At 43.4% G+C, this 24,285-nt stretch overlaps 1 long non-coding RNA gene across 1 annotated transcript; it reads left to right on the forward strand.

The window, feature by feature from the left end:
- Positions 1 to 282: 282 nt before the first annotated feature.
- On the forward strand, positions 283 to 24,285 carry LOC117014311 (uncharacterized). The gene is made up of 3 exons (XR_004421484.1): positions 283 to 416; positions 5,098 to 5,161; positions 23,994 to 24,285. It is a non-coding gene; the product is annotated as an uncharacterized LOC117014311 (long non-coding RNA).

The following is a 24,285-nucleotide window of genomic DNA, read 5'->3' on the forward strand; positions in this document are numbered from 1 at the left end:
TCAAGTCTTCACTGTCCTGAGACCACGTGCTTCAGGAGGGAGAAGCCCCCAACACTGCCCCAGGGAGTGGGGTTCTCACTGGGTTAGAACCCCACTCCCTGGGCACAAGCATGAGATATAATTCTGGTTAATAAATGTTAGGGGAAGTCGGCTGAGGATTTCTGGGAAACACATATTTTTTTCCTAAAAAAAAAAAGACACAGGAAGAAGCAGTACTTCCTTCTCACGTGGACTGTATTGTGATGACATGCCCAGAATAGTGGCCGCTCTCTTGTGACCATGAGGGAAGCCAACTGAGAACAAGCCTTTGTCTGAAAGAGAATGCAAAACTAAAAAGAACCTGCATCCTTGATTACGTTGCTGAGCTCCTATACAAACCAATCTCGGAGCTGACCTACCCCAGGATTTCTTGGCTGGTGAGAATAAATTTGTTTATTGTTTAAGTCATTTGAATGGGGTTTTCTGTTATTTACAGTTTAGAATATTCTGACAGATATACCACTGTATTCTCAATTTCGAGCACAGCACTTGACATAGGTGTTCCGTAAACATTATTTGGTGAATAAAGTTTGTTGAGACATTAGTTGGATAACTCCAAGTTTCAGCTCAATGTCTTCGAAATTATTCCAAAATTCTGAATGAACAAGATTTACCTGTGATTAGCTAACAGATCGCAAACTCCTATTACATGCATTCATTCAGCGGGAAGCTAAGAACATACCCAATGTTTTCCTTTTTCTCTGAGGGAGGAGCCTGTGTAATCAAACACATTATTCTCTTTACTCCTTGGCATTCAGCAATTATCTCTTCACCCCAACTTTTAGAGTTTAGTGTTTCCTTGTTCTTTAACTTTAAAAAAAGATTTTTTTATTAAAAATATAGTTAACATATGATATTATATTAGTTTCAGGGGTACACCATAGTTGTTCAACATTTATAGACCTAAAGACGTGATCACCATGATGAGTCCAGCAACCTCTGACACTGTACCATGTTATCACAATATTATTGACTATTCTCTATGCTGTACATTATATCTCCACGGCTTATTTGTTTTATACCTGGAAATTTGGACCCCTTATTGCCTTTCATTCCACCCTGCCCCCTTCACTTCTGAATTTTTTAGTTACAGTTGACATTCGATATTATTTTTATATCAGTTTCAGGTGTACAGCATAGTGGTTAGACATTTATATAAGTGAAGAAGTGATCCCCCTGACTAATCTAGTACCCACCTGGCACTATACAGTTATTACCATATTATTGACTATATTCCTTATGCTTTACTTTACATCCCCATGACTATTTTGTAAATACCAATTTGTACTTCTTAACATCTTCACCTTTTTTATCCTGACCCTCAACCCCCCTCCCATCTATCACCCCAATAACTGTAGTACCCACCTGACACCATACGTAGTTATTACAGTGTTATTGACTATAATTCTTATGCTATACCCTACATCCCCATGACTACTTTGTAACAACCAATATGTACTTCTTAATCCCTTTCCCTTTTTTACCCACCACCCCAACTTCCCTCCCATCTGGCAACCATCAAAATGTTCTCTGTATCTATGAGTCTGTTTCTGTTTTGTTTGTTTATTTTGTTCCTTAGATTCCACATATAAGCGAAATCACATTGCGTCTGTATTTCTCCATCTGACACACTCCACTCAGCACAATACCCTCCAGGTCCATCCATGCTGCCTCAGATGGCAAGGATCCCAGCCCCTTCCCTGGCCGAGCAATATTCCATTGTATATATGTACCACCTCCTCTTTATCTATTATCCATCAACGGACACCGAGGCTGCCTCCACATCTTGGCCATTGTAAACAATGCTGCAATAAATATATGGATGCACTCGTCCCCTCGAAGTAGTGTTCTGGGTTTCTTTGGATAAATACCCAGGTGTGAGATTACTGGGGTCATTCTTTGTATCTTGTTACAGCTTTTGTTTTAAAGTTTGTTTTGTATCATATACTTATTCCTATGTCAGCTTTTTTTTTCCATTTCTATTTCTATGAAACAACTTTTCCCATCCCTTTACTTTCCATCTGTGTGTGTCTTTCAATCTGAAGTGAGTCTCTTGCAGGCAGCATATGTAAGGGTTTTGTTTCCTTATCCATTCAGCCACCCTATGTTTTTGACTGGAGCATTTAACCCATTCACTTTGAAAGCAATTGTTGATAGATATGTAGTTATTACCACTTTATTATCATATTTTTTTTATCTTTTTTTCCCCCCCATCTTAAAGAAGTCCCTCTAAATTCCTCGTAATATTGGTTTGGGGGAGATGAACTCCTTTAGCTTTTTCTTGTTTGGGAAGCTTTTTATCTGTCCTTTGATTTCAAATGATAGCCTTGCTATAGAGTGATCTTGGTTGTAGCAGGATTTGTCCCAGTGGGCTCTGGTGTCTGTTGAGACGGCCCTTTGTGTGCGCCACTTGTGGGGCTAACTGGGCAATGTTCTGCTGTTGTCTGAAGACAACCTCCAAGTATGTTGGTTCTGGGGCCTTTTGGGAGGGTCTCTGGTGCAGGCCCAGGTCTGTCACTGCCTGTGACTGACTGCGGACTACCTGGCAGCATTGTTTACAATGGTTGGTCGCTGCCTGTGCTAACCCTGGAGGTACATTGGAGAGCCTGCGCGGCGAACTGAGGACTGTCTGCCACCAGCAGCAAGTCTGGGGTAGCTCTGCAAAATATCAGGACACCCCAAGGCCTGCTGTAACCTGCCAGCTGCCATAAGGTTCATCCTCTGATAAAGACACCTGTGGTACTCAAGCAGGGTGAGGCAGGGTCTCAGTGAGTCAGCAAGGTGGAGTAGCAGAGCTCAGCAGGCCAATCAGATTCACATTTGGCCTGTGGGGGCGGGATCAACACAGGAAAGATGGCGCTCACCTGCCGGCTGCTTGGGGGCGGACTCCACATGGGGAAAAAGGGGACTGTCCCTCCAGTCCTCGCCTGGAAGTTACACAACTCAGTCTCTCCGCATGTGTCTTTGATGCCTCCAGTCACCGTCCCTCTGCCGGAGCCCAGGGTGAGTACCTGTGCGGGTCCTTTAAGAGGATATCTGGGTTTCCCACAGCCTTCCATCCCTCCCAGAAGGTCAGAATCCCCACTGTTTTTCACAGCCAAAAGTTGTGGGGGCTCTTCTTCCTGGCGCCAATACTCTGGGCTGGGGAGGCCGGTGTGAGGCTGGGGTCCCTCATTCCTCTGGGGGGAACCTCCGTGGTTGAGAGATCCCTCCCAATTTTCATCCGCCACTCGGAGGTTTGGAGCCAGCCCGTTCCTCGTCTCCATCCCTCCTGCCAGTTTCAACATGGCTTCTTTATATCCTTAGTTATAACATTTCTGTTCAGTTAGACTTCAGATGGTTCTCCAGGATGATTGTTCTATAATTTAGTTGTAATTTTGATGTGTTCACGGGATGAGGCAAGCACAACATTTATCTACTCCACCATCTTGGACCTCCTGTTATTTAACTTTTTCTACGTGAAGCTTCTCACTCGAGCTCCTCAAAGAGTAGAGACATGTGTCGTTTCCTTCAGTCTTTCATCACACATAACGTACTTTTAGCACATGGCAGGTGCCCTGTAGGCTTTTGCTAATTGGTTAAATGAACCAAAAATGATGAAAATTGAATCCTACCTGAAAAAAATTATAGAGTTTGTCTGTATCATATTGTTTGCATAGAGTGAGGTAGGTACATTTATAATGGTGGGGAAAGTATACGCTACTTTCTATGCCCTTAATTCTAACATTAAGTAGATATTTACATTGGGTACCACACAGGAAATCCTCAGGAGGTGGGCAGGGAGACCTCATTTATTATATAAAAACTTGGCCTGGATTTCACAGGGAAGATACAGAAAACTCAATGTGGGTCCTCTTGGTCAGCAATGCTAGTTGAAAGCCTCAGTGTTAAGTCTTCCTCCTCCAGGAAAACATCATAAGTTAGTCCTGTCTAATCTATCATTGTATTAGTTTTCTGTTGCTGTGTAATAAGTTACCACAAACTTGATGCTTAAAATAATACACATTTACTATCTCATAGTTTTCAGAGGTCAGGAGTCCAGGCATGGCTTAGCTCTGTCCTCTACTCAAGGTCACAAGGCTAAGACCAAGGTTTTGGTCAGGCTACATTCTCATCCAAAGGCCGGACTGGGGAAGGACCTGCTTTGTAGCTCCCTCATGTTGTTTTGTAGAATTCATCCCCTTGTAGCTGTAGAATTCACAATGCTTGCTTCTTCAAGGCCAGCAATGGAGAGAGAGTCTCTATTTCCTTGAGTCTCTGACTTTCAGACCTACTTTTAAAAGACCTTCCTGATTAGGTCAGGCCCACCCAGGATGAATCTCTTTCTTGATTAATTTAAAGTCAGCTGGTTAGGGATCTTAATTACGTCTGCAAAATTTCCTTTACTTTGCCATATTCTTGGGGTCAGTAGTGAGTCACAGGCCCTGCCCGCTCACGGTGAGGGGACTTCACAAGGGCAGTGATCATGGGAGGTCATCTTAGAATTCTGCCTGCCACAGCTGTAGAGTTTCAGTCTTCTCCTTCCGTGAGTTACCAGCCACGTTAGTTATTCCTGCCTTGTGCTCTCAGAGCAGCCTCTCTCTATCTCTTAGGTGTGTTAACCATACACGATTGTAATTACTTCTTCAAGTGACTGTCTCTCACCTAGACTGTAAGCTCCAGGAGTACAGGACTTATGTCTGATTTTCCCAACCTGTCTTTGTGCCTAAATTATGGTAGATTTTCAAAATATGTGCTAACTATCAATGCTGCTTTTAAAGTCACTGTCACAATTGGGTTGGTTACATGTATCCATCCTCTCATCAAAATGAGGGCATGTAGAATGCCTGTTCTTTTAAAGAACCCTCACATAAAGCTCACTAGAGACCAGGATCATTTCCATCTTTGTGCCCTTTATACACAGAATATCTATCACCTACATGGGTGGGCACTCAGTAAAAGTTTGATGAATGAATAATGCATGAACACAATGATTAAAGCTCTGAACCCTGAGTAGGACAGGTAAATACACAAGATCGTCCCTATAAAATTGTTCTTTGACTTTTTTTCTGCACATAGGAATCTTGCCAATCCTTAAGAGCCCAGCTCAGACTCATCTCCTACCTGAAGCCATCCCTGACCTGTAAGTCTCAGCAATTTTCATTTTTCTGAATTCCTATAGTATTTATGATCACACCCCAAAACACAAGCACTCTGTGTTACATTATCTGTTTTCCACTTTATTCAGCTAGCTGAAAGCTAGCTGAAAGCTCTCTGAAGGCATGGAGTATGCTATTTCTCTACATTTCCCATAGAGCCTAGCACCTAACATTGTATATTAAAAGCTTAGTAAATATGCACTGATCTAAAAAATGTTTTAAACACTATGGCTGATCTGATTTGATTCTAGTTCTGCCCATCTTGTCACTTTCTCTTTTTGGATGTGATCGGCCTTTTCATTCCTGTGTCTTCTCTCCATAGTCCACGTCCACTAAATTTGCTGTAGTCGCAGAGCCAGCGCTGCACTTTGCGTCTCCCTTGGACACACTTAACACTCCATGGGTCTTTCTCCTTAGGAAGGTCAGGTCACTGGATAATTCATTTATGTGTTTCTTCAGCATGTTTCCCGCAGGTGGGCAGATTTCCGAGTCAGTGGGTATCCAAGGAGAAATGCTGATCTAAACAAGACAGTTACTGATATGGAAAAAAGTAGAAACTGACCATGTCATAATATAAAAAAGGGGCAGGGTACAGAAGAGTTAGAAATATTTCACAAAAGAGGATTTTTGAAGATTCTCTTCTGCTTCCCCTGTAGTGTCTCTAACAACTAAAACAGTGTCTGGACATAAGATAAATACTTGAATGAATGAATGAATGAATGAATAGTAGACACTCAGTGAGACTGTATTCCTCCCCCTGCTTCTCTAGGAATTGTCCATCTAACCCATAGCAGGAGAGTAGGCCCTGTGGTCACATTTGAACTGCATGATTCCCGGCTGATTGGACCATGGTGGACTGGTTGGACCATCTCACAAGCTGGACCAATTAGGTTCTATTTCCTATCAATCGGGATTTAAAACTGAGAGAGAGCAGGCTCATCTCTTTGGGGAGCTAGAATCAGGATATGTCAACTTAGGAGCTAGGGTTCTACCATGTCCGGCCATGAGGTCCAGGAAAGCAGTCTGCATAGAGAGAGAATGAAGCAGGTGCCCTGTGAGAATCAGAAACAAGACAGAGACAGTGAAACCCAGTGACATTCCAGTCCCTAATTCCAACCTTTCTTGAGGCCCACCTGAATTCCTGCCTGTAGCCTCTGAGAGACATTTGTAGTCCCTTAGAATAAATTTCAGTGTTTGCTTAAGTTTGTTTCAGTTAGTTTTGTTGTATGCCCTCCCCCCCAAAAAAAAAACAAAACAAGACAAAACAACAAAAAACCCAAATAACTCCCTCCCCCAATAAAACAAAAAAGCAATCCTTGGCTAATAAAAGATAAATAGATGTGCGTCCCTGGCCCATAGCTCTAAAACAATGATTGCTTAAGAGAGATTCTCAGAAACAAACATAACCAGATAGTAGTACTCAGGGATCCCAGAGATGAAGGACATGGGGAGGCCAGACAAACACAAATGATGGAGGACATGGCTCCTGACCAAGGAAAAGTCCAAATGCGGGCCAGAGATCAAAGGCAAAGTATAGGGAAAACTGAAGCCCAGAGTGAACTGAGGCTGTAAAAAATACCAAGAACAACACAAAGAGCTCCTTAGTGTCAGAGGAAGAGCAGGGAGGGTCACTGCTTGGAGCAGATGGTGTCATGCTAGTAGATCTCAAAGAGAAAGCAGAACTCCCGAGCTCGTACTTTGTTCCCGAGTTGCACAGGGGATGAACAGGCAGTCAGAGATGGTGGGAAAGCTGATAGCTCTTTTAAAGAAATTCCAGTTATCAAATCCAGATTCATTAAGTCCCAGGAACCCAAAGATTTTGGAAGTATGACCCCTAAAACCTTTTCAGTAACACCTTTCAGGGACAGACGTTAGAAAGCCAGCATGGCGTGATTTTACTTTTCTAAAAAGCATGAATTCTAAAGAACGATATCAAAGATTTGCCAGCTAATCCCTGGGAAGAATTCTAAAATATAGATTAGTAAACAAAGTCACTGAAAAACAAAATGGAAGCTGGGACCTTTAGGAACTAGCGTGAGTTTACTAAAACAAGTTGGGTCAAAGCAAACTCTTTTGCTTTTTTGAGAAAACTTCACTGGTAGGTAGACCAGGAAGTTGCCATATGCAAAGACCAGAAAGATATTTGGCCAAGATATTCCTTAGATGACAATTTAGGTGACTTTCTTGGCTAAATATTATGTCCACACAGTTTTCTTGATGTATCAATGTGAACTTGTGTTTTTAACCTTTTTCTAAACAACTTGGATCAGATTTACAAAGGACTCAAAGCCTGGAGTCCACATGTATCATAAACAGAATCAGAATTAAAATGTTGCCCGACTTGTACTGATTAACCCAAATTCCAAGTTGAAATTTGGTAGGGATCAATGTAAAGATTTACCCCTAGGATTAAAAACTCAACTGCTCAAATATGGGAAGAAGACAACTCTTAAGAGGGAGGTGTTGGAGAAGCCTAGCCATTTGAGTTGACTGCAAGCTTAATATGAATTAACAGAGTCATATGGTTGCTAAAATAGCTAACGCAGTCAATCGCAGTCTGCGTTAACAGAAGTGCAACCAACTCTTCTGTGAGATGGTTCTTGATTCAGCCACTCACGCAGTGATCTGACTAATCTCTCTGGTCACCAGCCGCGGACTGGCAGCAAGCCCCCAACTCAGAACATACTTTCACACATCCTCTACAATCCCCAGGAACTAGTATCTCTCATCCAGGGCTCCCATCCTGACCTGGCTGGTGTTCACATCTCTTTCCCAGAACCCTTGGCTGAGATGAGGAAACACTACTTGGACGGCCCCTATTGAAGTCCTTTTTCTTATCTGGACATAGTTCAACTGCCAGAGCAGATATAGCTCATACATTCTTCATAAAGAAACACAGTCCCTTCTCTTTGGGGCTCAGATTCTTTTCTGGGCTTCAGGGCGGTCAGCAACATGGGCTTCATCAGCAGGTGATATGGCTGATGAACATTTCTTGTTTTTTTAAGATTTTTATTAAAAATGTAGCTAACATACAATGTTATATTAGTTTCAGGAGTAGACCAGAATTATTCAATATTTATATACCTAAAAAAGTGGTCACCGTGATAAGTCCAGTAACCATCCGACACGGTACCACACTATCACGGTATTATTGACTATGTTCCCCATGCTGTACATTACATCCCCGTGAATTATTTGTTTTTTACCTGGAAATTTGGACATCTTATTCCCCTTCACCTTTTCCTCCCTTTTTAAAATTTTCAATTACAGTTGACATTCCATATTATTTTGTATTACTTTCAGGTGTACAGCATAGTGGTTAGACATTTATATAATTGAAGAAATGACACCCGACTAGTCTAGTACCCACTTGGTACCATACATAGTTATCACACTATCATTGACTATATTCTTATGCCATACCCTATATCCCCATAACTACTTTGTAACAACCAATTTGTACTTCTTAATCCCCTCTCCTTTTTTCACCCACACCCCCAACCCCCCTCCTGGCAACCATCAAAATGTTCTCTGTATGTATAAGTTTGCTTCTGTTTTGTTTGTTTATTTTGTTCTTTAGATTCCATATGTAATTGAAATCACACTGTCTGACACTCAACTTAGCACAATACCCACCAGGTCCATCCACGCCACCACAGATGGCCAGAACCCATTCGCTTCCATGGCTGAGCAATATTCCATTATATATATGTACGACCTCTTCTTTATCCATTAATCCATCATGGATACCCAGGCTGCCTCCACATCTTGGCCATTGTAAACAATGCTGCAATGAACATATGGATGCACATGTTCCCTCGAAGTAGCGTTCTGGGTTTCTTTGGATAAATACCCAGGTGTGAGATTACTGGGGTCCTTCTTTGTCTCTTGTTATAGCCTTTTTCAAAAAGGTTTATAGTTTATTTTGTCTGGTACCCCAGCCTTTTCTGTTTTGTTTTTCATTTCTATTATCATGAAATAACTTTCCCCATCCCTTTACTTTCTATCTGTGTGTGTCTTTCAATCTGAAGTGAATCTCTTCTAGGCAGCATATGTAAGGGTTTTGTTTTCTTATCTGCTCAGCCCTACTATGTCTTTTCAATGTAATTCATTTACATTGAAAGCAATTATTGATAGATATGCAGTTATTGCCATTTTATTATTCATATTTTTTATTCCCCCCCCCCCCCTTAAAGAAGTTCCTGTAACATTGCTTGTAATACTGATTCGGTGATTATGAACTCCTTTAGCGTTTTCTGGTCAGGGAATCTTTTTACCTGTCCTTCAATTCTAAATGATAGCCTTGCTATGTAGAGTAATCTTGGTTGTAGGTCCTTGCTTTTCATCACATTGAATATTTTGTGCCAATCCCTTCTAACCTGCAAAGTTTCTGTTGAGAAATCAGCTGACAGTCTTATTGAGCTCCATTATAAGTTACTAGCTGTCTTTCTCTTGCTGCTTTTAGGATTCTCTCTTTGTCTTTAACCTTTACCATTTGAATTATAATGTGTCTTGGTGTGGGCCTCTTTAGGTTCCTCTTGTTTGGGACTCTGAACTTCCTGGACTTGTATGTCTATTTCCTTCACCAGGTTAGGAAAGTTTTCTGTCATTATTTCTTCAACTAGGTTCTCAATCCCTTGCTTTCTCTCTTCTCCTTCTGGTACCCCTATGATGTGAATGTTGTTACACTTGATGTTGTCCCAGTGGTCTCTTAAACTGTCCTCAGCTTTCCTCAGCTTTTTGGATTCTTTTTTCTTTTTGCTGTTCCAATTGGGTGTTTTCTGCTACCTTGTCTTCTAAATCACTGATTTGATCCTCTGCTTCATCTAGTCTGCTGGTGATTCCTTCTAGTGCATTCTTCATTTCAGTTATTGTATTCTTCACTTCTGACTGGTTCTCTTTATGGTTTCTATGTCCTTTTTTATGCTTGCTATCTCTTTGGTGAAGTTCTCCCTAAGTTTCTTGAGCATCCTTATAACCATTGTTCTGAACTCTCTCTTTGGTAGGTTGTTTGCCTCCATTTCATTTAGTTCTTTTTCTGGAATTTTCTCCTGTTCTTTCATTTGGGATGTATTTCTTTGTTTCCTCATTTTTGGCTGCCCCTCTGTGTTTGTTTCTAGTATTAAGTAGATAGATAGCTCTTCTATGTCTCCCAGTCTTGCTTGGTGGCCCTAAGTAGTAGGGGTTCTGTGGGGCCCTAGCATAGTCCCCCTGGTCACCTGCTCTGGGTGTTCTAGGTGTGTCCCTTGTATGGGTTGTGTGTACCCTTTTGTTATAGTTGAGCCTTGATTTCTATTGGCATGTCAGTGGGTGGTATTGAACCTCAGGCTGAGTGGCTGTGGTTTTGGCCATGTCTACAGCTTATGGGTTGCTGGGGGAGAGGGGCAGCTTACCCCACTTTTGGATTCGCCCCAACAAACTCTAGTGCCTGTTGAGACTGCCCTTTGTGTGTGCTGCTTGTGGAGCTAATTGGACAATGTTCTGCTGTGGTCTGAAGCCAACCTATAAGTATGTTGTTTCTGGGGCCTCTTGGGAGGGCCTCTGGTGTAGCCCCAGGTCAGCCACTGCCTGTGACCAGCTGTGGACTATCTGGTAGGAGCTACAAAGCGATCCGCAGTTGTTTGCTGCCTGTGCTAATGTTGGAGGTGTGTGGGAGAGGCCATGCTCTGAACCAAGGACAGATACCACCAGTACTCAGCCTCACTTTAGCTCTGCAAAATATCAGGACACCCCAAGACCTGCTGCCATCTGCTGGTTCCCTTAAGATTCAGCCACTGATAAAGCCTACTGTAGTATGCAAATTGTATGAGGCAGGGTCTCAGGTAGTCACTAGAGTGGGAAGAGTTGTGGTTACCAGGTTAATGTAGACTCTGGTTTGGTGCCAGTGCTGAGCCTGGAGCTACTCAGCAAAAGTCTCAGTGCATACCGAGTCAGTCACCACCTGACTGGGGCCCACAGGCTCCGATAGTTTCCCAAGAAAAAGTTCAATGAGGATGGCGTTGGCTGCTTAGGAGAAAGTGCCTCTAGCAGTGCACGAGTTGGGTGGGGTGTGATCCCAGCGAAGTTAGCAGGGCGGAAGAGTGGAGCTCACCAGGCCAATCAGATTGATTCAGATTTAGTCATGTGAGGCGGGCTTAATACAGGAAAGATGGTACCCCTCTCCAGCTGCACGGGAGAAGGACCCCACACAGGGAAAATGGCCTCCAGCCCTCTTACTGCAGCCACACACCTCGGTCTGCTCCCGATATGCCTCCAATGCCCCCTGAGTCACCATCCCTCTGCCAGAGCCCAAGGTGAGTGCCTGCAAGCGAGTGAGTCTATGCTCGGGCCCTTTAAGGGGACATCTGGGTTTCCCGCAGCCTTCCATCCCACTCAGATGGTGGGAATCCCCACTGTTTTTCACAGCCAGATGTTGTGAGGGCTCCTCTTCCCAGTACTAGTACTCCAGGGTGGGGAGCCTGGTGTGGGGCTGGGGTCCCTTGCTCCTCCAGGGGTGAGAACCTCCATGGCTGAAATATTCCTCCTGCTTCTCAATGGCCACACAGAGGTTTCGGACCAGCCTGTTCCTTGTCTCTGCCCCTCCTACCAGTCTCGACATGGCTTCTTCTTTAAATCTGTAGTTATAAAATTTCTATTCAGCTAGACTTCAAATTGCTGTCCAGGTTGACTGTTCTATAATTTAGTTGTAATTTTGATGTGTTCATGGAAGAAAGCAGGCACAGTGTTTATCTGCTCTGCCATTTGGATCTCTGTCCTAAAGAGTCTTTCTTAGTAGCAGGGTTCTTCCACTTTCTTCTCAGCACTAGGGTTGGCTTACCCTGTCCAGGACTTTTCACATGCTTGATAAAGCAAAGCTATCGCCCCAATCATGTGAGCACATGGGTGGAGTGTGGAGTGGAGTGTCCAACCCACCAGAGCAGTAATTTCCCCAGATTGGGACACATACTTCTGATGACTCCTAAAATGATTTTAGGCCATACATGGATGAACATTTCTATCATAACAATTATTGTATTATTTTAATTCATTTAATATTTTGGACAAATAGTACAGTCACATGGTTCCACAAATATGGTAAAATTTCCTCCATCGCTGCCTAATTCTTCCCACCCAACAGGAACCATTTATATTAGTTTATTGGCACTCTCCTCTCAGAAAAGATTTTAAGCATGTAAAATGGAGACCCTGTCTCCTGTCTCCTGTCTCTTCCCCATTTACATGCATATACAATTTTGCACTATGCTCTTTTCTCTCAACAATAGTTCCTTATCAGCACTTAAAGAACTTCCTCCTTCTTTCTATGGCTGTGTAGTTTCCTTCATATATCCTTGTTGAGGGGTAGTCAGGCCTTTTCCAATTATATGCTATCATAACGACATTGCAATGAATCTTCTTGTGTATATATCAGCTCACGCATCTGTGAAAGTATTTGTTAAAGTAGAATAGATGGGACAGAGAGTTTATTTATTTTAATGTGTATAAGAAAAAAAATTGTATAGCTGGCACACCAAACCTACCATGTCACAGTTACTATATTTTATAAGAAAGCTAAAGTTTATTTAAAAATTTAAAATTAATGAAAGGAAAATATTAAGTAAATAGTAGCATATATGGATTGAAAATATGGCTAAAAATTATTAAAGTTATATATAAAGGTATATAAACACTGACCTAGTATGGGACTTTTTGTGTCCCTGCCAGAAGCTCCTAAAATCTCCATTTATTTCAGAATTCAAAAGTAGAGGAAATGGCCAGAGTGGGGGAAACCTGGAGTCCAGAGGCCTGTGTTTGAATTTTGACTTTCCTCCAGCTGGCTGTGGGTCTTACTGCCTCTTGCAGCCTCACTTTTCTTATGTAGGAAGGTGTTTTGTGGGAGGAGTCAAGTGCCTAGAACAGAGTGCCTTCTTGATAAAGGTGGCTGTTATAATTCAGCTATTTTGTGTGACTTTGGGGAAGAAAGAGAAGTCAGAATCTTTGTTCTGCTTGGCATCTCTTCCTTTCAACACTCCTCGTCCCGAAACACAGTTACAATGGCAGTTGGAAGTGAAGCCAGATGCAAATATAATAGGGTATGTGACCTGTGCAGTCACACAGGACCCCAGGCTTAGAATGTCTCCATGCTTGGTTTAATTTAATTCTCTGCTCTCACCATCTTGAGGCTCTTAATAATTCTGAGCAAGAGGTCACATTTTCATTTTGCATAGCGCCCTGCAAATTCCGTAATCAGTCCTGTATTAAATGTCAGACACAGATGGTCTCTCCCTCCTCCTACCACCCCTGACAGATTATGTCCTATTGCTCCGGAAAATCGCTGTGGCCATCTATGGAGCCTCAATCCTGGTCACATCTGCTGTGGACTGGAGCCCCCTCTGCTGACACCTTCTGTCCTTGTCCTACATCTATCATAGACTTCCTCAGCAGACATTCCAGCATCATTCCAGAGGAGAGCATTGGGGAGCCTGTTTCCAAGTCCCCCTTGGTTTTCCAGGGAGCCTTCGCTGGTCAGAGTCAGGGTTTGGAGGTGCCTCAGTGACTTCGGCCCCCAGCCATGCCCCTGAGTGCCATGGAAGCACTTAGCCATCTGTGGTCCTTTCTCATCCCGTTTTAACCAAGAAAGCATCATGGGGCCAGAAATCCTGGATTCACATCTTGGCTCTATCATGGACTTCCTAAGCAAACTTTCATAAGTCACTCCAATTCTCAAGACCCTCCATTTCCTTATCTGCAAAATAGTTATAAGAACGGTGCCTAACTTGTTGGTTTACCCTGAGACTGAAATAAAATGTTATATAAAAGTGTCAACCAGCTGCTGAATGCAGTGGGTGCTTTTGGATTTCCAAATTTATGACAGAAAAATGAACAAGTAGTCTTTGTTTGCTTCATGGGGTGCTGATTCTCTGTTTGGCCATTCCTACCCTCCTACTCCAGGCTGCTCTGAGCAAAAGTCTCAGCGCATGCTGGGTTCCACCTCCTCAGCCAGATCCTTGGACTCTCAATTCCATTTCTGTTCAAGCTCCACTCAGTTTTTTCTTGGCTTCTGGTTTGTCTGCTCTCAAGTTTGTAGCCATTTATTTCTTAGAATTCCTAGCACATAAAAGCTTTGCAGATGGTTTATTACACTGGAGTGCAATTAAACATAAAATTCATGACACTCGGTCTAGGGTTGTTAAGTGTTGTGGAAGTCCCCTTTTACACAAAACACTGAACTTCCTGCTTTAGAATCTATTGTAATTTTCCACTAACCAGAGTTTTTGTACTTCCCTGTCTATCTTTTCAGATTGTCTGCTTACAAACCGTAGGCGGACATCTACAAGGTGTGATTAAACAATGCGGTGAATATTTAAAAAAAATTAGTATAGTAAAAGACACATTACCATTAATACCCCTCAAAATACTCCCCTTTGCTTCAAGCACACTTATCCTGTCATTCTTGCCATTTTCTGAAGCAGTTCTAGAAGTCCTCTTTCATGAGTGTCTGTAGTTGCACTGTCGTGGCTGACTTGATGTCCTGAGTCGATTCTGAATGTTTACTTTTCATAGTCATTTTGACTTTGGGGAAGAGCCAGAAGTCATACGGTGCCAGATCCAGTAAATAAGGTGGATGAGGACACACTGTAATGTTTTTATTTGACAGAAATTGCTGTACCAGAAGCGATGTGTGACATGGAGCATTGTCATGATGGAGGATGAAACCATTTGTCCACTTCATGTTAATGAGTTGTTCATGATCCATGATTTACAGCACACTTTGAAACACACCTTCTCTCAACCATAGCTCACACCCAGCTGATTTCACTGAACAAGTTGAAACTTGTCACACTGTTACTAAGTTTCGATGCACCGCTTCCCGTATTGAAGATCCCTGCCTTTCTGTTGGGATGGCACTTGGCAGCAGCATTCACCCTATTTTGTGATCACAACAGAAAGGTTCCATGTCACACATTGCTTCTGGTGCGGCAATTTCTGTCAAATAAAAACATTACGGGTGTGCTCATCCACCTTATTTACTGGACCTGGCACCGTATGACCTCTGGCTCTTCCCCAAAGTCAAAATGAAACATTTTGAATCAACTCAGGACATCGAGGCACCACGACAGCGTAACGAAAGATACTCATGAGAAAGAGGACTTCCAGAACTGCTTCAGAAAGTGGCAAGAACGATAGGATAAGTGTGCTTGAAGCGAGGGGGAGTATTTTGAGGGGGATTAATGGCAATATGTCTTTTACTGTAATCATTTTTTTTTTATTTAAACATTCACCGCATTGTTTGGTTATACCTCATATTTCTTATACCACGGTTCTTCCAGACTCTCTCCTGCTTTCTCCTTCCATCCTGTCTATTGGGACACCAAATCCTGAAAAGCAGACGAGCAAACGGGTAGAGATATGGTTCTTAGGGCAATGAAACAAATTAAGAACCTATTAATATTACAATATTTCAGACAAGAAATAACGCTAAGGCAGCCACAGGAAGACAGGAAGAGTGTGAATAAAGGAGGTCTTGCACATGGAGATAAAGGAGAGGAGGAATCAAAGATAAGAGTCTCTGGAGTCCCTGGTGTTTCCAGCTGGAGTGACTCCTTGACTGGCCTTGAACCCCATGCAGGTTCAAGAGTCTTTCTGAAACCTTGGTCTGTAGTAACAGCTTCCCACTGATGAAATGTGTTTTTCTTCTCCTTTCTGCATAAGCTCTAACTGCCTTCCTCCTGAACAGAACTAAGCAGCCAAATTAGGCTAAATCCCAACTCATTTCCTAAACTTCACCAAATAAGTCAAATACACCTGGGGTCCAAGGGAAGGGGTTTGTGTCAAGTAGCAGGGACACTGAGTTCTTCAGACTCCAACTGCAAGGGGTTGAGACCTGAGGGAAACGGTTTCCAGATATTTCCACCTGCACTTCCTCTTCTGTGAACACAAAGTTTCGATGGCGGAAGTGCTTGAAAGGCAGTGTAGACGTGGGAGAGAATTAATGTCTGCCACCAACCAGCAAAAGTCTTCCCCTAGCAGGTATCTAAAAGTGGGAAGGGCATGGGTCCAACCACATTCCCACGTTATCTTAGAGAAAGTTAGGGAACAGAGGGCTGAAACCAATGGCCAACTGGGAGTATATAGTTCTCAGATCTTCATCAGAAGTTAGCTGGACCCTCCCAGCTCTTTCTCCTACAACCTCTCCTCCGTGTTACTACCTATCGGCCATTGTGGTTGACCAGAGATGAGCAGGAGTCCACAAGGTTCACCTTAAGGACAATTATGTATCTAATTGCTGTAGGTGCAGAGGCTGACATCCTTCAGAGGTAGGAGCAGTGCTAGCAACTATAATACTAACAGTTCCTCTCTATGGGGTTCCTACTATGTGCCAAGGAAGCTTTAAGCACTTGACGTGCATCGTTTACTCCTTACAGAAACCCACTGATGGTAAACGAAGCTGAGTCTTAGTTTAAGTAACTTGTTCAAGGAGCAGAGCTCATAAATGGCCAGGATTATACCCAGGTCTATCTGACTCCAAACCAATTTATACTCAGTACAGAAGAGGGAAAGAGAAATTGCCACCTCAGCAGCCTTTTACCTATTCTGAAGACTCTTGGGCAATTTTTTTTCTTTCTCAAAATCCAAAGGATATCAAAGAGGTTTCAGCTGTAAACTTGTTTTGTTTTTTTTCCTAATAAAAAACAAACAAACAAAACCAATAAAAAACAGGGATCTTTTCCTTCAGGAATGGTTTTATGCTGCTTAGAGGTAGTGGATGATTTGCTCTTTAGAGGTCTCCTAAAATTCTGACCCACAATGTGATAGACTCAAGTTTCGCTGACACAAATACAAAAGCTGTCACTTTCTGCTTTAAAGTTACTGGTCTGGGACCTGTCAGTCCACCAAAAACTGAGTCTCCCCTGACATAAAACTGATCATGGGACAAGCAAGTCCTGTCAAAAACAGCTGGGCCGGAGCGGGCAGAATGCAGAGGGGAGTAAGGGTGGACCTCAGCAGCTGGGGAAGAGGAGGCTGGGAGCCAGGGAGGTGAGGGCTTCCATCAGCATGAGGGCCGGCCAGGACACTCTGCCTTACAGCCTTGTTCTCTGAACTTTTTAAATACTTAAATAAACTGGAAATATTTCTTCATCTTGTGATCCCCAAATAAGTTTCTGTAAAGGCAAATAAATATCAAAATAGATACAAAAATAGGCAGCTTTTTAAAAAAACACCTGAGACATTTGGAATTTGGAATCCCTGGCATAGTCCTGTGTTCTTCCTTCGACAACTGTGGAGATTTTGGCTCCCAAGGAGCTGGTCCCATGTTCTTCAGCCTTAAGCACATTTTAGTTGAAGGGAACCGGGCCTGCAGCTCCGTCTATCCCCTTAGCCATCACTCTGGGCCCAAGGGCCTTCTCAAATACCCTGGGGTTAACCGAGGGGTCCCAGAATTCTTCCCTGGCTCAGGCTGAGGTACTTTGACAGAAGGGTGGGCAGGGGAGCAGATTATCCCTGCTGGTGGGACTTTCCTGAGATGATTTGTGAAACTACAAATAGAGTACTGCTGAGATCATTTGCCAAAGTCAGATGGAGACCAACTCTTAACTAGATTTTCTCTGCCTGGGGAAGAAGCAGGCAAATCCTTGCTCCCTGAGGCTTTCATTTTAACTCTGGAAAAATCTGTGTCATCTGCTGCTGCTCCCACTGAGCTCTTTTTCAGGCCCCAAGCAAAGACTCCTCAGACAACTGTTCACTCTGGAATCCACTCCTAGGATCTCTATAGCAACCTGGGTACCAGCTGGAAGACCTAGAAACTGAGCAGAGTCCTGCCGTCCAGGCCTGAGGTAGAGGAGTGAGCAGTTTACAAAGAGGAAGTGTTATTTTATAGAGGGCTTTTTTTGTTTTTTGTTTTTTTCTTAAGATAGAGTTCTGAGGAATAAAAAAATGTGTTTAGATGACCATAAAGTAGCTTTCAAAACCAGATGCTTTCTACTCAGTTCCAGGCAAATGATGAACAAATTGGCTCTTCATGTTCTCCTACTCGTCTTCTAAATTAAGCAATTTAAGGTCCAGCAATTCACTTTCATTTTGTTCAGGCAAAAAAAGTCACGACGCTGAATCTCCGCATTAACTGTCTTCTAAACCACATTATCATCCTTTTCTTATCAATCTTCACACTGGTTGTTGTTTTAACTGAGGCAAAGAAAAGAAGAACTGAAATTGGGTTGATGTCAAGTTAGTTAAGTCCTCCAATAATGACAAAGCCCAATTTGCATACTCTAGCGGCCTCATAAGCAAAGGCTAGGTCAAGGTCCTTGCCCTGAAAACAGCTTATCTGTGATTGGCGATGAGAAGAAGCGCTAGGATAAAACAGTCGGAACCATACCAGGCCATATGAAAAGAAGCTCTGCCTTGTGTGGGCCGGACACCATTTCCAGAATATGAAAATGATTTAGGCTTCAATTCTTAGGACTCTGAGCAAATATATTCAAATTAATTCTGGCTTCTTTCGGAATTAAAGTGTTCCAGCAGATTGGCTGTTCCCAATGTGTCATCTTCGGTGAACCAAAGGGAGTCTATTTTCTTGTTTGGCTGTCTTGCCGCCACCTGGCTTTCAATAAGTTGTTCTGTGCCTCTTGTAAGGTGTGAAACTAAAACCCCTGTCTTGGCCTCAAATGATTCTCTCTATTCAGTCAAGTTTACTAACTCTCCAGCCAGCATTCGATTGCTTATCATCATGGCTCTTGCTTTAGAAACTATTTCGCAACCATTTAAGTTATCTAAGGTAAGGTTTCTGCACTCCAGCTGATTACTCCATCATTCCGTTCACCAAGCACACATTTGGGGAGGGGAAAACCATACACTCTTAAGTTCATTTGCTCCCTGTGAACTTGAAAAAACACAACAAAAAAACGCCCTAGCTGTTACCTTTGGCTAATTGATCCCCTAGTTCATCTTTCAGAACTGAACCATCCATGCCCAGGTTGAACAAGACAGACATTTCCACTTATAAGGAAGGCCAAGGTTAGGCTGGGATGTGGGATAGGGAGGGGGAGAAGGGGTCCAGGGGCCCAAGTGGTGGATTCAGCTTAGGGGAGCCCGTATGCATAGTCTCTCTTTTTGCTTCATCCATATCAGGCCATCTGGAGGCACTTGTTAAACAAACAGAACCCTCTGTCACTCATCCAGTTCCTGGGTGTGCCCTGAGTCACGTTCGGGGATGAGGAAGGAAAAGGGGCTGTGAAATGAACCTCATTGTCCGGTGGTTCTCTTTTCCTGATTTGGTCTGGCAGGCCTGGGCACGGGGGCCTGGGAAACGTCTTTCTTGGCAGGGGTAGCGGGGAAAATCTAGTGCCGTTTATTTTTCCCATTCAGGGTCTGAGCTGACACCGGATGAAAATCCCCAGAGGAGCTAAGCCATAACTATCCCCCTTTTGCCCCCTTAACTGTCCAGTTAGAACACATGTATGGTTTCTAGGCTTATAAAAATGCATTTTCGTGATCAAGGTGATACAGAACACAAAAACATCCACTCCAGAGAATTGTACTTCTGTAGCAAATATGCATCTTCCCACTAATACAGATAGGCAAAAAGAAGTTTGTATTTTTCCAAACTCGCTACTTTTAGTTCTCTTTTTCTTTTGGTGGCAGAAAGCATAAACCTATTCAGTTCTAGGCATACTTAGACATGTGCAGTTGAAACTTGCTCAAGTGTCCCTCCTCTGAAATTCCCAAACTTTTCTAAGAGTCTGTCATCTTCTCCCTTTGAAGCCAGCTACTTCCTGGAGAAGATGGCTTTCAGCATCTCTCCTATGAGTCCCCATCTAGCTGGTCTCTCTCCCTTTATCTTCTCAGGTGGGGAGGGTGGGAGCAGGGAAGAAGGTGTTTGGAAGGGGGAGGATGGTGGAGAGTGGAGGCCGCTGGCTCAACAAACGTTCTCCCTCCCTCCATCCTATCGTTCAGTGTTACATCAGGACCGTTGCTTTTGAATTTAAAAGCCAACAATTTGGTCTTTCTTCTCTGGCTCCACCATGGCAGTTCTCCTACGAGACTGATGGCAGCCTCCTGTTTCCCTACAGGCATGGGGTGGGGGTGGGTGGAGGTGAAGGTCACAAAAGACAAAGGAGGATGAGCGGAGGATATGATCCATCAGTACTTCACCATGTTACATAACCCCGTGCTGTTATTGTGCAATGCTCATGTTCTGTTACTCCACCCCAGTACTGTTGACTGGACGATGGGTGCACCATTGCTGAGTAAAGGACTCAGGGCCCACAGGAGCGGCTGGAACTCAGGGCAGAGGGTCTATAGGTCCTTTGTTCTCACGCATCCTGAGGAGAGGTGCGCTAGGGCAGGGCAGATAGGATGCCCTGTGAGACCTTGTCCCCTGTTGACTCTGCCTCCCCTTCTCGTCCCTTTTTTCTTTCTCTTTTATGCTCTCTCCCTCCCTCCCTCCTTCTCCCCCTGTCTCTTAAGCATAATTTACATGTAGTAAAATATACACATAGGACGTGTACAGCTCAGTGAATTATTTCCCGTGTGTCCCCCCGTGTCACCACCACCAGAGTGCTCCCTTTTTATGGGAGATGGTGAGTATACTCTTGTAACCGGGACCCACAGAAGCTGCATTTGCACACAGAATGGTCTCACTTTAGGTGCCAGCTGTTTATTGGGGTTTCTGGCTTTTGAATTCCTCAGCTCCTCCCACTCTGGCTCAGACTGTGGGTCAGAAAGTCTCCACCAAGGAACCTGCCCAGCCCAGAGATCCGGCAGGGTCCCCTCCATCTGCTTGGGAGAGAACTTCCTCACCAAATGACGTCTGTAAGACCCAGATGGGAATATCAGTGGGTCTGTTCCAGATTCATTGGTCACATGAGTGTCCTGCCCTGGATGAGGAGTCTTGTGACACCCAGCCATCTCAGTGTCACTCTCCTCGTGGTGTGGGCTGAGTTACATAGATGAGGCCCACACAGCTTCATTTCCTCGTCAGGAACTTCCAGAGACACCAAGCAGAGTCAGAATCAGAATCAGCTGAGAATTGATCTGAGGTGTTATGTTTGTAACCGTGGCCTTTGACAGAGGAATTTTTCTTCTACTGCTTTCAGATGTTCCCACAATCAATAGGGTCTTGGATCCCTGCAAAAGGCAACAGACCAATTCACCCAGGGACTTTTCCCTCTGAGAAATGCTCACTGTCAGCTTTGGAACCGGTTGAAATTGGTACAACCTTTTTGGAGAACATCTTGTAATACACTCGTAATATGCTTTGAGTCAGCATACTTCTTCTAGAGAACTGTTCTGCTGAACTATGCAAATATACAAATATACCCCCTCCCCACACACATGTGCACATATATACATTGCAGCAATGTTTATATTATAATAGGTAAGAGTTTTTTTTTTTTTTAATCTAAGGGACCCCGTGTAAAGGAGTGAGTAAATAATGATATATGTGTACAGGAATAGAATGAGGTAGATCTATGTGATGATGTCACAAGATGGCTGAACTACGTGAAGTAAAACAACACAACACAAAACAAAAACCTGAAGAGTTTGATACAGTTTTGGTAAATTAAAAATAATATGCTATCAGCACCTGCATTGGAAGTATTGATATCACTTATCTCTGGGATACGGGAGGAATGCTAGGGGACTTGTATTTATAGCTTTTATATCTTGGCCTTGTTGGAATCGCACCATGAGCCTGCATTACGTTTGAAGTCAGAAAAACTATAGTTTTTTTGGTCTGTTCTTGTAAGAAAAGAGAAGAAGTGTGATAACTCTATGTAGTGCCAGGTGGGTACCAGACTAACAGGGAGGATCGCTTCATAAATTATATAAATGTCTCACCACTACGTTGTACACCTGAAACTAATATCAAATAATATTGAATGTCAATTGAAACTCTAGGTTAGGCTATCTATAGAGTCGGTCCCAAAGGAGAAGGAAAGAGTAAAACTGGGATGACATGTGAAATGGAAGTCTCTGCTAAGCAGGGAGACTCTCCTTAACTCAGGGAGCTTTGTGGGTGTCGTAGTGGCCCCCAGTGATCCCAGCTTCCTGGTATTCACTCTGTGGTATAACCCCCTCTCCTTGAATGTGGACTGGACCTACTGCCTTGCTTCTCATGATGAGAATACAGCAAATAAAATAAGGAAAAACCAATAATAACTAAAACAAAACAAAAGAATTTTAAATAAACTTAAAAAACAAAAAAACAAAACAAAACAAAAGCCAGTAAAGAAAAAGAAAGAGAATACGTCAAAAGTGATGGGATATCACTTCCAAGATTAGGTCACAAAAGACTGGTGATTTCCCTCGTGCTAGCACTCTGTCACTTGCTCACTTTAATGAAGTCAGCTGTCCTGATGTGTCATATTGAGAGGCCCATGTGGCCAAGAGGACAGCCTCTGGGCGACAGCCTCTGGGCGGCAGCCAGTGAGGAACTGAGGCCCTTCGCCCAACAGCCTGTGCAAAACTGAAGCTGCCTTACTGGGGCCATGAGATGAGTGTGGCTCCCAGCCCCACGCCTTGATCGTAGCCTCGAGACAGACCCTGAGCCAGAGGACCCAGCTAAATTGTGCCCAAATTCTTGACCCACAGCAACTGTGAGATGATAAATGTGTGTTGTTACGCTTTGTGGTAATTTGTTATGCAGCAGCAGATAAGTGATATAGTAGGAAAATGAATGTGACCTCCTACTCACTCTAATGGGGCAGAGGCTTTGGCGGGCAGCAACTTGTTATTAGGTTGGTGCAAAAGTAATTGCGGTTTAGCAACCCTCAGTTTTCCCTCTATGTCTCTGAGACTTTTCTGATTAGTTTGTTCATTTCTTCTATTCTTGAGATTCCACATATAAGTGAGATCATATGGTATTTGCCTTTCTCTGTCTGACTTCTTTCACTTAGCATAATGTTCTCTAGGTCCATCCATATCATTGCAAATGGTAAGATTTCATTCTTCTTTATGGCCAAGTAATACTCCATTGTATAAATGTACCACAGTTTCTTAATCCAGTCATTTACCGACGGGAGGCAGGGTGGGGATGAGGGAGAAGGTGAGGGGTTTAGAAAGCACAATCGGTAACCACAAGATTGCCATTGGGATACGAAGGACAGTTTGCGACTGTCGTAAAGATTTTGTAGGGTGTCCGATGGACACGTGTCTTATTAGGGAGACCACTTTATGGACTGTGTAGGTGCCTGACCACTACACTGTACACCTGAAGCTGAATCATAATGAATGTCAACTATAATTTAATATATATATACAGTCTCCGGATGTGGAGTACAGCATAAGGAATAGAGACAGTGGAAATGTAACGGCTGTGTATGATGTCAGAGGGGTGGTAGATTGGGGGAGGGGGTTATCGCTTTGTGAGGGGTATAAATGTCTAACTATTACATTGTTTTGTACACCTGAAAATAATAATTAAAAAATAAATGAAAAGATTTATCTATGGGAAAAAAAGTTTTTGTGGTTTAAAAGGTTAATAATTGCAAAGACCGCAATTACTTTTGCACCAACCTAATTAGCTCTACCTGTATGAGAAGGTCACCTTTTAAGACTTTCCCTAGAGTTTCTGAATCTGGAAGGGTAGTTCTAGGAGAGGTAGAGAAGCTTAATGGAATGATGCCCTGCCTCCTTTGTACAGCTGTTTCATACATCAGGGGTCTTAAAATGTGAGTGTTGAGCAGAGGGATTTGCGGCAGCCAGCCTCCAAGATGGCTTGCAGTCATCCGAGCTTCCTGGTGTTCATGGCCTTGCGTAGTCCTACCACGAAGCAGAGCTGACCCGCGCGACCAATAGAATACTGCAGCGGTCAGTGTATGTGGCTTTAAATTGCAGCTCCTGGCTTGCACACTGGATAGTTTTCTCTGGTGGAAGCCAGCTGCCATGTCGTGAGGACCGTCAAGAAACTCTGTAGAGCGGCCCACATGAGGAAGAACTGCGACTTCTTGCCAAGAGCCAGCATCAACTTGCCAGCCTGGTGAGGGAGCCACCTTGGAAGCAGATCTCCAGCCTCAGACGAGCCTGCAGATGACTGTAGTCCCCACTGACATTTGACTACAACCTCATCCATGACTCAAAGCAAAAACACTCAGTAAGCCACTACCCAATCCCTGACCCACAGGAACTA

This window comes from Rhinolophus ferrumequinum, chromosome 22, assembly GCF_004115265.2.
Source record: "Rhinolophus ferrumequinum isolate MPI-CBG mRhiFer1 chromosome 22, mRhiFer1_v1.p, whole genome shotgun sequence".
Lineage (NCBI taxonomy): Eukaryota > Metazoa > Chordata > Mammalia > Chiroptera > Rhinolophidae > Rhinolophus > Rhinolophus ferrumequinum.